This window comes from Triticum aestivum, chromosome 6D, assembly GCF_018294505.1.
Source record: "Triticum aestivum cultivar Chinese Spring chromosome 6D, IWGSC CS RefSeq v2.1, whole genome shotgun sequence".
NCBI lineage: Eukaryota > Viridiplantae > Streptophyta > Magnoliopsida > Poales > Poaceae > Triticum > Triticum aestivum.
The window spans coordinates 87,000,296-87,014,124 of NC_057811.1; positions in this window are offsets into that span (position 1 = coordinate 87,000,296).

A 13,829-nucleotide genomic window follows, 5' to 3' on the forward strand; every position below is an offset into this window, starting at 1 on the left:
AGAGATCAAGACCAGGAAGACAAGGAACCGCAAGCCCGCCTTCGGCCATAAGACCGACTTCTGCCGCATCCAGCAATCGAGTGGTACTCTTAGTGATGGATTATATGTCCTCCACCACATGCTGGAGTACAGACCGGATCAGCAAAACCTTGGCATGTCACCTAGATCCGGCGATGCCCATATTCTGCAATGGGCAAAGAACCTAGGAGATATCTCGGATCATCGACTTCGAGCTGAGTTCTATCACATCCAGCGTGAACTTGTCCAAATCATCATGAAGGAGGTCCTCGAAGAAACAGGGATGTTCTACAAAGAAGGGCAAATGTTGCGGGAAGACGTCCGAACACGCGTAGCCGCTCAGCGTCTCGACCTGAAGCCTTTCACTAAGCTTGGGGACTATCTCTCTGACTTGGATGGATGGCACGACATGTTGGAGTGATTGACGATATATGACAATGTGTCCGTTTAGTCCATACTTTCTGTATGACGAAACTTTGAGTTATGCATGAGGAAACTTTATTTGTGATGTAATTAAACCTTCCTCCTCAACTAGCGAAGATCACTCTAGTTAGGGCATTTTGGGTACGATGAACTTTGTTATTTATGCTTATGATATGTTGCTTCTATTTTTGCCAAGTCTGTCTCTTTCTGTTGCTCAACTATATATGTTCCATATCATCGACTCATGTGATGATGCAGGTGCATAGATCATCGATGGCGAAGAAGTGCTACGCCAGGAGTATACGACGAGTGGCCGGAGTGTCAGGCCCAGGTGTACCGGTTTCCGGTTTTCGAGCGACAACCAGTAGTTAGTTTAGGTTCACGCTAGTGCGAGAGAGGGATACGAACCGACGCCTCAAGAAGTACTACATTATGTATGATGAGACTATTATGTGTATGATATGATGACATGATGTGACGACATGATTTGTGTTGATTATGATGTGACGATATGATTTGTGTTGGATGATATGATGAGACTATTATGTGTATGATATGATAAGCATATTGCATGTTTATGATATGATTAGAATACTGTATAAAACCTGTACAAAAACATCGCAAATATGCAGCAAAAAAAAGATATGAGAAAATATAGTAGTAGCGCTCTTTAGCGCTGGACAGGAAAACGGTACTGCTAAAGCACTTAGCAGTAGCGCTGGTAGGGAAAGCGCTACTGCTAAGTAGGTATAGCAGTAGCACACATCAAAACGCGCTACTGCTAGTTTTTTCCCTAGCAGTGGGAGGAGGAGGAGTAGTATAGTGGGTTCAATCTTGCGGTGTTCTATATCCTAGAGACAATAAGGGACAAGACGCACATTGTATTGTTGGTACCAAGGATAAAGCGGTTGTTTCTTTATAACACTTGGATATTAGCTTTACGGCATCTCCAATGCCAACCCGCAAACCGCATGCATTCGTCCGAACCGCACTGTCTGAACCGCGATCCAACGCGGTCCTGTATTGGTTCGTGGGCGCGGTCCGAACGTACTTCCTCCAGCAAACCGGAGACAAACATGGAGGGGGGGGGGCTTTGCGGGAGTCCGAACTGCTGCCAAGCCTGCTTCTGACCGCCTTGGCCCACCCAAACTCCCTCCTCCCTCGCCCGTGTGCGTTCCCGCCCGACGCCAGCTGCCCGAGGTGGCTCCGAGGGAAACCCTAGATCCTCTAAGGGATTAGACGACACTTTGCACCACTTCTCTTGAGGTATCATTTTAGGAGCAAGAGCGGTGGCGGCTGGAGGGGCCAGTGGTAGGCGGTGGTCGATGTTGTCGGTGCTTGGCAAACGTGATCCATGCTCTCATTCAAGTGGTCGGTAGGCTTGACGTTTGCATTTGAAGCTGGGTTGCCGAGTCGTATTCCTTCATGGATTAACTCGTTCCCATATGACATCACTCCCTCTCTCTTGGGGGTGTTGTCGGGTGGCAACCAGATGGCCAACGCTAAAGGTGTCCGCCTTACTTGGACAAATGATGATGGAAGCTGAAGACCTACTTTTCCTCGTTGAGACTTCGCGATCCTTGAACCCGAGATTCCTATTCTTCTAGGGTGTGGGTTTGTTGTGGCGCTGGTGTGGTCTCTTATTGTTGTTGTGTGTTCGTCTGCTCAGTGTGAGCATTGTGATGTGTTCTTCTTAATCAATGAAATGCAACATGTGTTCCTTTTCGTCAAAAATAAAACCTAGCTCTAGAATGCGAGCTTAAGTTTGCTTTTTTGTTGCAGGTGCCATGATTGTTGCTTTCAAGGGTTCATGTAGATGTGAAATTTACGTGGTATCATGTTATAATGTAACACACTAGATTTTAACTGGCTATTTGCTATGATGATATAGCAGTTATTTATTTTCAATTGGATAGTTTTCTATTCAAATTGTAATTTGATGTTCAGATTTTATTGGTCTGCGACAAAATACACATGGTTGTGAATTTTTGTTGTTGTAGGTCAATAGGTCACCCACATCTCTGGTGATGGCAGATCTGGTAGGCTATGCAAGTGATAATCTGTTATTACTATATTCTCTCTTCCGTGGGATAGTTTTGTTAGCACTAATCATGGCCATTCATTTATGATGAATAGGATCAAGAATGATAGGTGAAGGAGAGGTTGCATATTAATCAGTATGATGCATTGTTTACATTGAAAAATTATAAGTTGTATATGGTATAAATTGGTTCTTTGTTACAACATTTAATGTCGGGTTTGTATTTTTCATGGTTCCTATGTCAGTGTTCAATGTCGATGTAATATTCTAGTGTACTTAATTATGATGGATTGGAAATATCCCTTTTGAATAAAATTAATTATAGATCCATGATTTGTGAAATGATTCAAAATTATTGCTATATTTATGGAAATAGCTAGATTTTCTAAATATTTTCTACATAATGTGCACCATGCTCTGCTTCCACTATGAGCAGATGTCTTCCAGAGATTAATAATCTAAATGCTAAAAGTAAGGTCGGATTATTTGCTCAAGTAATCACTAACTAAATATGTGTTGAGCCATTGACTTGTGATCTTGAATATTGTTTTCATCGGATAATTGTCAGGAAAGGTTTGATTAAAGAACATGCATTCGAGTATTAGAAGCTTCCACAGTGCACTTGTAGATAGCATGTTTGATTGCTCAACATTTTACATTCAAGCCATTTTCTATAGTGATATTCAAAGGACAACCCACCGACAAGTTTCGTAGCCATGATAGTTTTGAGATATTTTTACATCAAGTTAGTTCAACCAATTGGATTGTTCATCTGACAGTAAGAAGGCAAAAGGTACAAAAGTTTTAACCTTCTATGTATATCATCTTGTTGGGATAACATAGCAAGCGAAGTTTATCACAAGACAATGTTGCTTTTCCCGTTTTCTTTGAGCCACAATTGATATGTGCACAATATACCTGATCACACCATGTTATAGGTGAAAGTGAAACGCTTGCATGATGATTGAAGTACCACATTTGGCATGTTTGATAGATTAGATTGAATTTTATGATTAAATGTGGAGAGTTTCTTTAGTATTACTATGCTTTAATGTGACAATATACCTAAATGTTCCAACTAAATCACCCTCCCACCTCCCCACCATCGAAATGTCACAATACTCCCAGCACCAGATCCAGTATAGATCTACAATGTATTTGAAATCATCTCTATGACCATAAACTTAAATGTATGCCAAAAATAAAACACGCACCCCACGCCACCCCTCCCCAGTGGGCCGCCAGAAGGGCTATAACTTCTGCACCAGAACCCTCCAACCCCATCCCACACACCAACCCTATTATCCTCGGTGGTAACATCACCATCCTTTATGTCTTATAGCCCTAACCACCACTTGTCCATCCTCTAGATCCATGGCGATGATACCGCGGTCGCCTCGTCGTTCCTCCGCTAGCAAGACTCCAAAGAGGTAGATCTAGATCTTCAAAAGTCGCAACCCTTTTTGGTCTTCCATCCTCTTTTGCCGCCGCCGCCGCCGTCGCTGCTTAGATTGCAATTAATCGTCGGCTTTCCATAAATTGGTACCTATTTTGCAACAATTTCCAACAAGGAGAAGAAGAAGAATTCTCACAGGTACTCTTCCATTGGAGATTCTGTGAATTTCTTAATCATGGAGTCGGTCTCTCCCCAAAAACCTTGATAACTGACTAATATTGGTTGTTTTGTGTTCTTCACGCAGGCACCACCAATGAATCCCCTGAGTTTGCTCCTACCAAAAGCAAGGCGGTGTGCCGGTGACGGTTGCACCTCTGGCCCCGGGACCTGGCCCCTACAGTACGCTCGCCACCAAGGCGTGCTCTCCCGCCTCTGCTGTTCTTGTCTACTCCTCTGCCACCGTTCCTTATACTGTTGTTGTTGCTTCCAACTCCTCAATGATGACTCGTATTCTGACAACGACGACCCTATCATCTCCCCGGATGGGCCTACCGTCCCCTGCATTGTCTGTCGCGAGGCCATCGCACACTTCTCATGTATCCGCTCCCCCAGCGATGTGTTCGTCTGCCCGGCCTGCAACGCGGCTACGGTTGGTAGGCCCTTCTCATACGCGCCGTCCTCCATGGCGCTGCTCGACATGCAAGGAGCACGGGTCATATTGTTGTCCACTAAGATAGCGCTCCAATTGCTGAAGGCGGAGGCTAGCCAAGTGCGTGCGTTGGGGGAGCGGATGGCAGTTGAGTCCATGGAAGCGCGGAAGCAAGCGTACCACGCACTCAGCATGGCCTTCGGCATAGACCATAGTCCACCCTCTGTGAACGAACACATCTCATCACCTGAGAACATGCGCCCCCAAGGCGGCGAGCCGCACATTGACATGATGAAGCTGGACCTAAACGAGCCGCCACCACCTTCCCCAGGCACGCTTGCAGTCGGCACCGAGGGTGTCCACGGAGGAATGGCAATGGCTTCCAACTATGAGCCCACATTGTCTTCCATCGCCATGGTTACACTTGGCAACGAGAATGTATGCGAGGAATTTGAAGTGACTTCTCGCAAGTCCACACTACAGATGTTCTTGAAAGACAATGATGAGGGGAAGGATGATGATGATGAGGAGTAATCAAGTATAATGCTCAAACTAGAGCCACTTTAAAATTCTTAAAATTTCCATTTACCTGTTACACCTAGACATACTTACTTATCTTATATTCAAGTGTTGCGGTCTATGACCTAGAGTCATAATGTTGTTCTTGGTGAATTGCTAGTTAATACGGCAATGTTCATCCTGTGCAGCCCCGGTTTACAATATGGGCATGCCATGTTTCAATTGGTTTTGTTGCCATATCAGCATTGAACAATGTATTGGGCTCATCCTGCTACCTGGAAATTGTGAACTGTTAGGATGATCTTCACCGTGTGGGCCCAACGGCCCACCGGGCCCTTAGATCCGCGCCCTGATCCGGGGCGCTCAACCCACTATGGTTGACGGGCCCCTGTCACCTGCACTATATATAAAGAGGTGGGGTTGGCGGCTCGCAATACGAGGTTCGTCGCAACGCCGTACACCCCACCTAATCCCCTACCGATCTAGGGTTAGTGCAGTGCTGATGGGAAGCGCCGCCACCACTTCGCCCACTACTCTCTGCCATCACCGGCCACCGTCACCATGGCCGGCACCGGTGGCTCCTCGAGCCACAAAGAGAAGGTAAATCACCGATTGATCTAGCCTACCCGATCCTATGGATTTAACAATGGTATCAGCCAGATTGGGTTAGATTTTTTCGGTTGAAAAGAAATCACAGAAAGTTTTCCCCTCCCCAAAAGAACCAAAAAGAAGGGCAAAGAAATCTCGCAGAAAAGAGCGCCGCCGCGCCGTTCCTCTCGATCTCGATGCGCATCGGCAAGCCGAGGCATCGAGAAGAAGAACAGCATCCCCTTTTGGGGGCAAAGAAACCAAGAGTGTCGCCGAAACAGGGCGCCGCCGCTGAACCGCTTGACGGCCGTGCGCCCATCTACGAGTGCACGCACACGCCGGCAAGGGGGCCAAAGGGGTGCCGTTCTTCTCTGACTCTCCACTGCTCGAAGCTTTACATGGTGGTGGAGGGAGAAAAAGGAGAAGAAGATGAAGAAAGGAATGGGGAAGGAGAAAGAGCCGGCGGCCGGACGTCGTGCCGTGTCCGCTTGACGCCGTCGCCGGCGGCTGGCGCGATCGGACCCTCTGTTGCGCCGCTTCCAGCGAACACGCAAGGGGTCCGCGGGGGCGCCGCATCGGATGTCGCCGCACCTCTCTGCTCTCTCTCTCTCGCGTACAGGAGGTTGGGGTGGAAAAAGGAAAAAGGCTCACGCGGCCGTGGCGTACGACGCCGTAACCGGCTCGCCGGTGGCGCGACAGGGCCGCTGGTCAGATCCGCCGCGGTGGAGGCCAGGCAGAGCGGTGCGCGGGGGGGGGGGGGGACGAAGGGGAAGAAGAGGAGGCTGGCACGGTGCGCCGTTTTCGTCGCCGTCGCCAGCGATAGGCTCGGCGCGGCGGCCGAGTGGCCGGCGAGAACACCGTGCGGGCGAGCGACACAGGAAGGGGGCGAAATGGCCTAGGGTTCGTCCCGAGCGGCGCGGTTGGTTGTTTCGTTCGACCGCATCGCGCGCGTGGCCGTCGGATCGCGGTGAACGTCCAGGATCAAAACCCTAGTGCACAGCGGGCTTCTTGGGCCGAAAGTAGAGGCGGGGCCAGGCCGGCTCGCGCAGTGCCTAGGCCAGCAGCCGCGCGCGCTGGGCTGATTTAGGTCGCAGCCGCGGGCTCTAGGCTGCGCTGCAGTTTTTTTATTTAGTTTTGTTTGTTATTTATCTGGTTTTTGGGCAGATTTTAAATAGTTTTTCTACTCAAATTTCATCCAACGAAATTTTGTTTAGAGTACACAAAAGTAAAATAAAAAGTTCTGAAAAGGAAAATAAAAAAAAGTTTCTGAAGAGAAAATAGAAAATTTTCAGAAAAAGAAAAATTCATGAATTTTATAAAGAAAATAATAAAGTTCATAAGATTTTCTTTAGTAAAAGAAAAGTTTCTGTAAAGAGTATAAAAAGTTCATGAATTTTATTCATGTTTTTTCGCTGCGTAAATAATTCATAGTGCTCTTTTACCAAGAAAATAAAAGTTTACATAGAATTAAGTTTTTAAGATCATGTTAAAATAAAAGATTAAATTGTTCCTTCTCTAATGCAATTTTGAACCAACCGGTTAAAATTGCTTAGAGAGTAAAAGAGTATATAATTGTTTCTGAATAGAATATTGTAAAGTTTCCGCTGCAAAGTAAAAGTTTTATCCTCAAATTAAATTGGAACCAACGGGAAAATTTAATTGGAAGAACTGTTCTTAGCAATGTTTTTCCCCTGTGGGTGAAATAAGATGCAGACAGTTTCCGCTATGACAAAAGAAAGATATTTGTTTTAAAGTTAAAATATGGTATTGTTATTTTCTGACTAACGTTGATGATAACAATACTATAATTCTATGAGTCTTATGTTCAAAGCTTAAACTCTGATAAATTTTGTGTCAAAGTGATCAATTTTCAGAGAACAGTTAAAGATGAAGAAATGCTCTTGAACTAGAGAAATGCATATTTCTTGTTTCCGCTGCAATAAAGTTGTTGATGATGATTATTTCTTAACAAAGTTGTTTAATAGAAATACTATCATCACATTGTTTATGAGTTATGTGCGTTATTTCCATTTCCGCCCAACGGTGATATGGAATTAATGTAGAAGGATGATGTTTTATTATAATTCTGCCACAACGGTGTTTTCGAATATAAAAGGAAAGTTTTAAAAAAGTTTAATGTCCATATTTTTTTAACTAGACCAACGTAGGGTTATTTTTTTATGCTCATTATTGTTGATTATTGGCTAATTTTTCTCAGACTAAAAGTTTTCCATGCTTTCATTCGTGAAAGCGAATGGCTGGGTACTTGTGACCCGAAAGATGACCAAGAAAGGTCACAACATGAGGGAGTATGTTCTCTCTAAAGAATGGCTTCAAAAGAAAAGGATTCTTGGATATTAATCCAAGAAAAGAAAAGAGATAGATCATTGAGAGTCTTGGTTGACGAATGTCTTTCATGTACTCTCTATGAAGAAGATTATTCAGTCAACATGATTTGAGTTGAAACAAGCAACATGCGTGTTTAATTTGACCAACGTCGGATCAAGCATGTGTGTCAAAGAGCATTCGGATTTATTTCTGAATTTGATGATTGAATATGCAGTCAAAAGAGCCAATTCTGGCATTTATGTCCCTTACAGGGAATTACCCGCATAGCGGAAAAAGATGATTATGATAAAACCTGTATGGCGGGAAAAGTCTGGGAAAATACCTGCGTAACGGGTAAAGTTGACATAGTATTATGTCAAAAATCCTGTATGGCGGGAGAAATTTATGCAAAGGACTTATCCTATATGACAGGAGAAAGATATGATGATTCATGTGCGTTTAATGCGTCCCACTCTGGGAGAAAAGTATGGAGTAGCTATTATGCTTTCCTAGTATCGACCGTACACCTTATGTGTAATGATCATTAAGCACTCAATAAATCCAAAGAGAATAAAAGTTACAGGCGAACCTAAAGATCAGAATGATATGCAAGTGTGACTTGCAATACTAATGATCAAGAACTCTGTTGAGTTTCTGGAATGGAATGAGGGAAAAGTACTCCCATACCAGTTAACAGATAACTTCATTTCGCATGAAGTAGTCAGATGAATGAAATACATAATCAAAGTTTCCTCAATTCACAAGAGTTATGAATGGTTTTCGAAATTGTGGCAGAAAAGTTCTTGCCACATTTCGAGGGGGAGAAGATACCGTGATGAACATTATGCATCTAAAGTGTTCCATTAATGAAGAATGTGATCGTCAGTGGGAGTACGATGGTCATAATAATACTCCTAAAGAAAAGAAATAGTTGTATCCCTAGATTTTTCACAGTTTCGAAAGCAGACTAAGGAATACTAAGACGATGCTTAAAAGTGCCATAAAGAAGAAAGTTTTAACAAAATAAACCCAAATAATAGAGTTTAAAGATACCCCATTTTTAGTAAAGATGGAGTAATCTGGGGGAGCATGGTATGAAAATACCTAAGACTCGAATAGATTGTATCTGGGGGAGCATGTTGTATGACTTATACAACACCTGTTGTTAGCTCCATAAAGGAGGAATGAGTAAACATGGATCTTGTGATACAGGTCCTGTAATACCTATTGCTTCTTTGAGATGAAAGACTATAGGATCAATTTGCCTGTTAGTGACACATCATGATCGACATCATGATCTGAGTTACATCAGATAAAAGTAAAGAACACAAGGGATACTTCTTCAAGAAGTCTTTTGTGGACTAGAGCAAGTCTCTAGACAGTGGCATTTAAAGTTAGAAGAATCACATGTTTTTTGGGTTAAAGAAATGAGAAGACAATTGTATTCATGCAAAGTTATAGAACGGGAAATTCATTTCCTAATCATGTGCATGTGCATGACATCCTACTTGCTAATGGTGATGTCAATCTACTGCAGCAGGAGAAAAGAAGTTCTTGTTCTCAAAGTTCAAAAGAATGTTCTCAGTAGAGTGACTCTCGTTATAATTATTGAGATTCACCAAGAAAAAAAAGGGGTATTAGGAGTGTCGCATGAGCATACTTTGAAAAGTCTCTAAAGTATGCATGTGAGAAAACCTACGCCTGTTCTTATAGTAAAGGGTAATGATTTTGGGAACTTTAGTGTCCCAAGAGTCAATGTGAAATAGACCAAATGAATATGGTACCATATGCTTCAGCTGTTGGAAGCTTTCTGAATGCAAAAGTGTAACATTACCATGACATAGTTCACATATCCGGGTTGTTTTGGCAATGTCCAGTACATATTTAAATTGATGGAATGGAGTCAAAGATATCGGCCTCATGCTGAAAGAAACAAGTGCTCTCAAAAGGTTGTGAGTACAAAGATAAAAACTTGTGAAATGTATAGCGAAATCCACAATTATCGTTGACCTTCACATTAGGAGTTTTTGTGTGGAAGAACTCTATAGAATGAATCATTTATCATCAATGTGATGCAAATATAAAGTATAGCATGATATGAGGCTGAGGGACAGGCAAAATCGTTATGGAAACCTGTACCCGGAGTTGATAATGGTTGACAGCAGCGATAACCATTTAAGTAATTCACTCCTATGACAACGAGTCAAGTGTGGTGCCAAACACATTGACACAAAGTTGTACGTTATTAAGGAGAAAAGTCCGGAATTATGTTGAAATGCTTGGAGCATAAAAGCAACAAACAAGTTTTTGCAGATCTGCTTATTAAAGGCTTACCGCCCAGTGTGTTTGGAGAACACACAGTCGACATGGGTTTTATGGTATAGTCTAAAATTTCCGGACAATAAAAGGGCCCAAGGTTAAAGAATTTGTTTCAAAACCGAGAGGTACGTTGTGGCTGTCTGATTCTATCGGCAATTGAGCTGTGACGATGAAACATGTTCTATGTACTGATTTGTTATGAAATGAGTAAAGTAAAAGTATAAGGTCAAAAGTAAAAGTTGAGATCAAGGGGGAGAATGTTAGGATGATCTCCACCGTGTGGGCCCAACGGCCCACCGGGCCCTTAGATCCGCGCCCTGGTCGGGGGCGCTCAACCCACTATGGTTGACGGGCCCCTGTCACCTGCACTATATATAAAGAGGTGGGGTTGGCGGCTCGCAATACGAGGTTTGTCGCAACGCCGTACACCCCACCTAATCCCCTACCGATTTAGGGTTAGTGCAGTGTTGATGGGAAGCACCGCCACCACTTCGCCCACTACTCTCTGCCATCACCGGCCACCGTCACCATGGCTGACACCGGTGGCTCCTCGAGCCACAAGGAGAAGGTAAATCACCGATTGATCTAGCCTACCCGATCCTATGGATTTAACATAAACTTGCTAAACTTTCAACTTGCACTTTGTCAGTTTGAACTGTTGTAAGTTCTCTAAAATGTTAGCGTGCACTATTTCTAGTTTGGAAGGAAGATTCGAGGTGAGATGGGTTTCAGCCGTCTAGTTGCCTCTGGCGGTTGTGCACACGCGGTTTTGACATAAGTAGGGCCGGCATAGAATGCACAGCGGGTGTCGCACGATATGGCATCACGTCGTAGCTTAGCTCTTATATGAATAAACCAGATCACTGATGGCACTCTGTGCCGCGCACATCTATTTTGACGATAGAATGGCAGTAATTTACAACAAAGCATACTATACGTGAGCATGATGCATACATGATCAACTATTCAACTTATTAAGTCCTGAGAATTTGGTTGTGCTTCTAGCCAAAAAATGTTTCAAGATAACACTTTCGTGCATAGAATTGCTCACAACTTGCAAAGTTTAATACATAGGCATACATGATCAAGAGTCAGTGATCTTTCATTCCATAGCTAGCACATGCCAGAAAGATCCACGAGATAAAAATTCAGCAAAATATGACATTTCTAGATTTATTCAAAGAATATGCAAGAAAGTTAGACCAACATGTAGATTTTGAGAGTGAACTAATTGATTTATAAGGCATATAAAATCCTTTTTGGACCCATTCAATTGGTTTCAAATCTACATTCGAAAATAGAAAATGGACTGCAAGAGCGTACAATGGTAAAATCGATGTAAAGGGAACCTGCCAAGATTCAGTGTTAATTGACTCACGGCTGTTACGTAGTAGCAGATACACGTGTGCTGGTTGTGCACGCCATCTCCCATAGTTCCTCTTGTACCATGAAGTATGCAGATGGTACACACATGTTAAAAAAATGTATTTACTGGTCAGATGGTTTTGTTAATCAACACACTGCATTTATCAAGTTGTATAAGCTTCATAGATAGTGTCAAGTAAACTGCAAGATGTAAACTTAAAATAAGATGCCAACAAATACTTCCCTTTTCAATATCCGATTGCTCGAATATCAATGATGTTTTGACAAAGAGAAGTAAACTCTTCGAACGTTTGAAAAACACCAGCTTTCCAAATGCATATAAAGATGTGTGCGCTTCAGTTTGGATAGTGCACAAGTCTATGTAGCCTGTGTGTACATTACCGAAAAAGGCTTTCGCCCCGCTTTATATATAAAGCAAACCGCCAAGAGCACACATACACGGACTAGTTCAGAACACACACACCTAAGTCACAAAACGAGAAGTACAAAGGTTTTGCTGAGGGCACAGCTCAACAAGCCCAAAATAAATAAAAAGGACGCGGCCGAGGCAAGGCGTCTAATCCGGCTCCGGGGGTGGCGGAGGGGGCGGCGGCGACAGACGGACGGCCATTGAGCGAAGGTCGGCGATGAAGGCGGTGATGGCGTCGCGGTCCTGAGGGCGGCTAAGCGGCCGCCAAAGCTGCAAGTAACCAGACAGTTTGAAGAGAGCGTCAGTAGCCCGTCGAAGAGGAATACGCTGGATCACAAGCTTATTGCGAATCGTCCAAAGAGTCCAAGCTAGAACCCCGATCTCGAGCCACCTAATGTGGCGAGAGGGGGAAGGGGAGTTCTGGAGTTCGGCGAAGAGGTCGGGGAAGTTGGTGTGACACCAATCGCCTCCCACTGCCTCCCTAAAGCAGCTCCACATGAATTGAGCTGAGACACAGGAGAAGAAGATGTGATTCGAATCTTCGAGGGTACCACACAGGGGGCAGATGCCGGACCCAGGGCCATTGCGTTTGCGGACCTCCACCCCAGACGGAATCCTACCGCGGATCCATTGCCACATGAATATCCGAATTTTCAATGGCAAGCGGATGGACCAAACCGCGGGGAGGGGGGCAGGAGCGGAGGAGGGGGCAATGGCCGAGTAGAGGGACTTGGTGGAGAATTGGCCCGAAGGCTCAAGACGCCACCGAACCTCGTCCGGGCCCGCATCCACCGCCGGCTCGTGGAGAGCGACGCAATCAAGTAGGTCAAGCCACGCGGCGGCTTCCGGGGGCCCAAATGGCCTCCGGAAGGCGACGCGCCCTAAGTCAATAAGGGCCCTCTCAACGGAGATTAAGGGGGCGACAACAATGGAGAAGAGGTCGGGGAACGGGCCGCAAAGGGGGAGTCTCCCGCCCACCGGTCGAACCAGAACAGCGTCGCTGTACCCGATCCAACCGCGATGGAGGTTCCGATGCGAAGGACGGGAAGCAGTTGGACAACCGATTGCCAAAACTGGGAGCCACCGGATCTCTGACAGAAGGCGAGGGGCTGACCACGCAGGTACTTGTTCCGGATAATGTCAAGCCAGAGACCACCGTGTCCTTGCGAAATGCGCCAGAGCCAGCGGGTGAGGAGGGTGATGTTCATGCGTTTAGAGCACATGATACCAAGGCCTCCCTGTTCACGGGGCTTGCAGATGTCCGGCCAGCTAACCATGTGGTATTTCTGCTTATTGTTGTCACCCGCCCAGAAGAAACGAGATTGAATTTTGGTGATCTCATGGTGAAGGGTCTCATGGAGGCTGTAGAAGCTCATAAGAAACAGGAGGAGGCTAGTGAGGGAGGAATTAATGAGGATCGTCCGAGCCGTCTTTGACAGCCATCGGCCTTGCCAAGGCTCCATGCGCGTTTGTAACTTGGCGACCGTGGGGCGCAAGTCCGCGACAGTGAGCCGAGAGTCACTGATGGGGGGTTCCCAAGTAAGTCGTGGGAAAGGAGCCGAGGCGGTTGGCGATGTCAAGGGCTTCAGCCGGAGAGTAGCCCATAACCATCACATCACTCTTGTCGAAGTTGATCTTGAGGCCAGACATTTGTTGGAAGCAGAGAAGAAGGAACTTGAGGTTAGCAATGTCCGTGTCCGAGATGAGGGGTAATCCCACGAATATGGCCAGCGGTTTTGGCCTTATCTAGGAT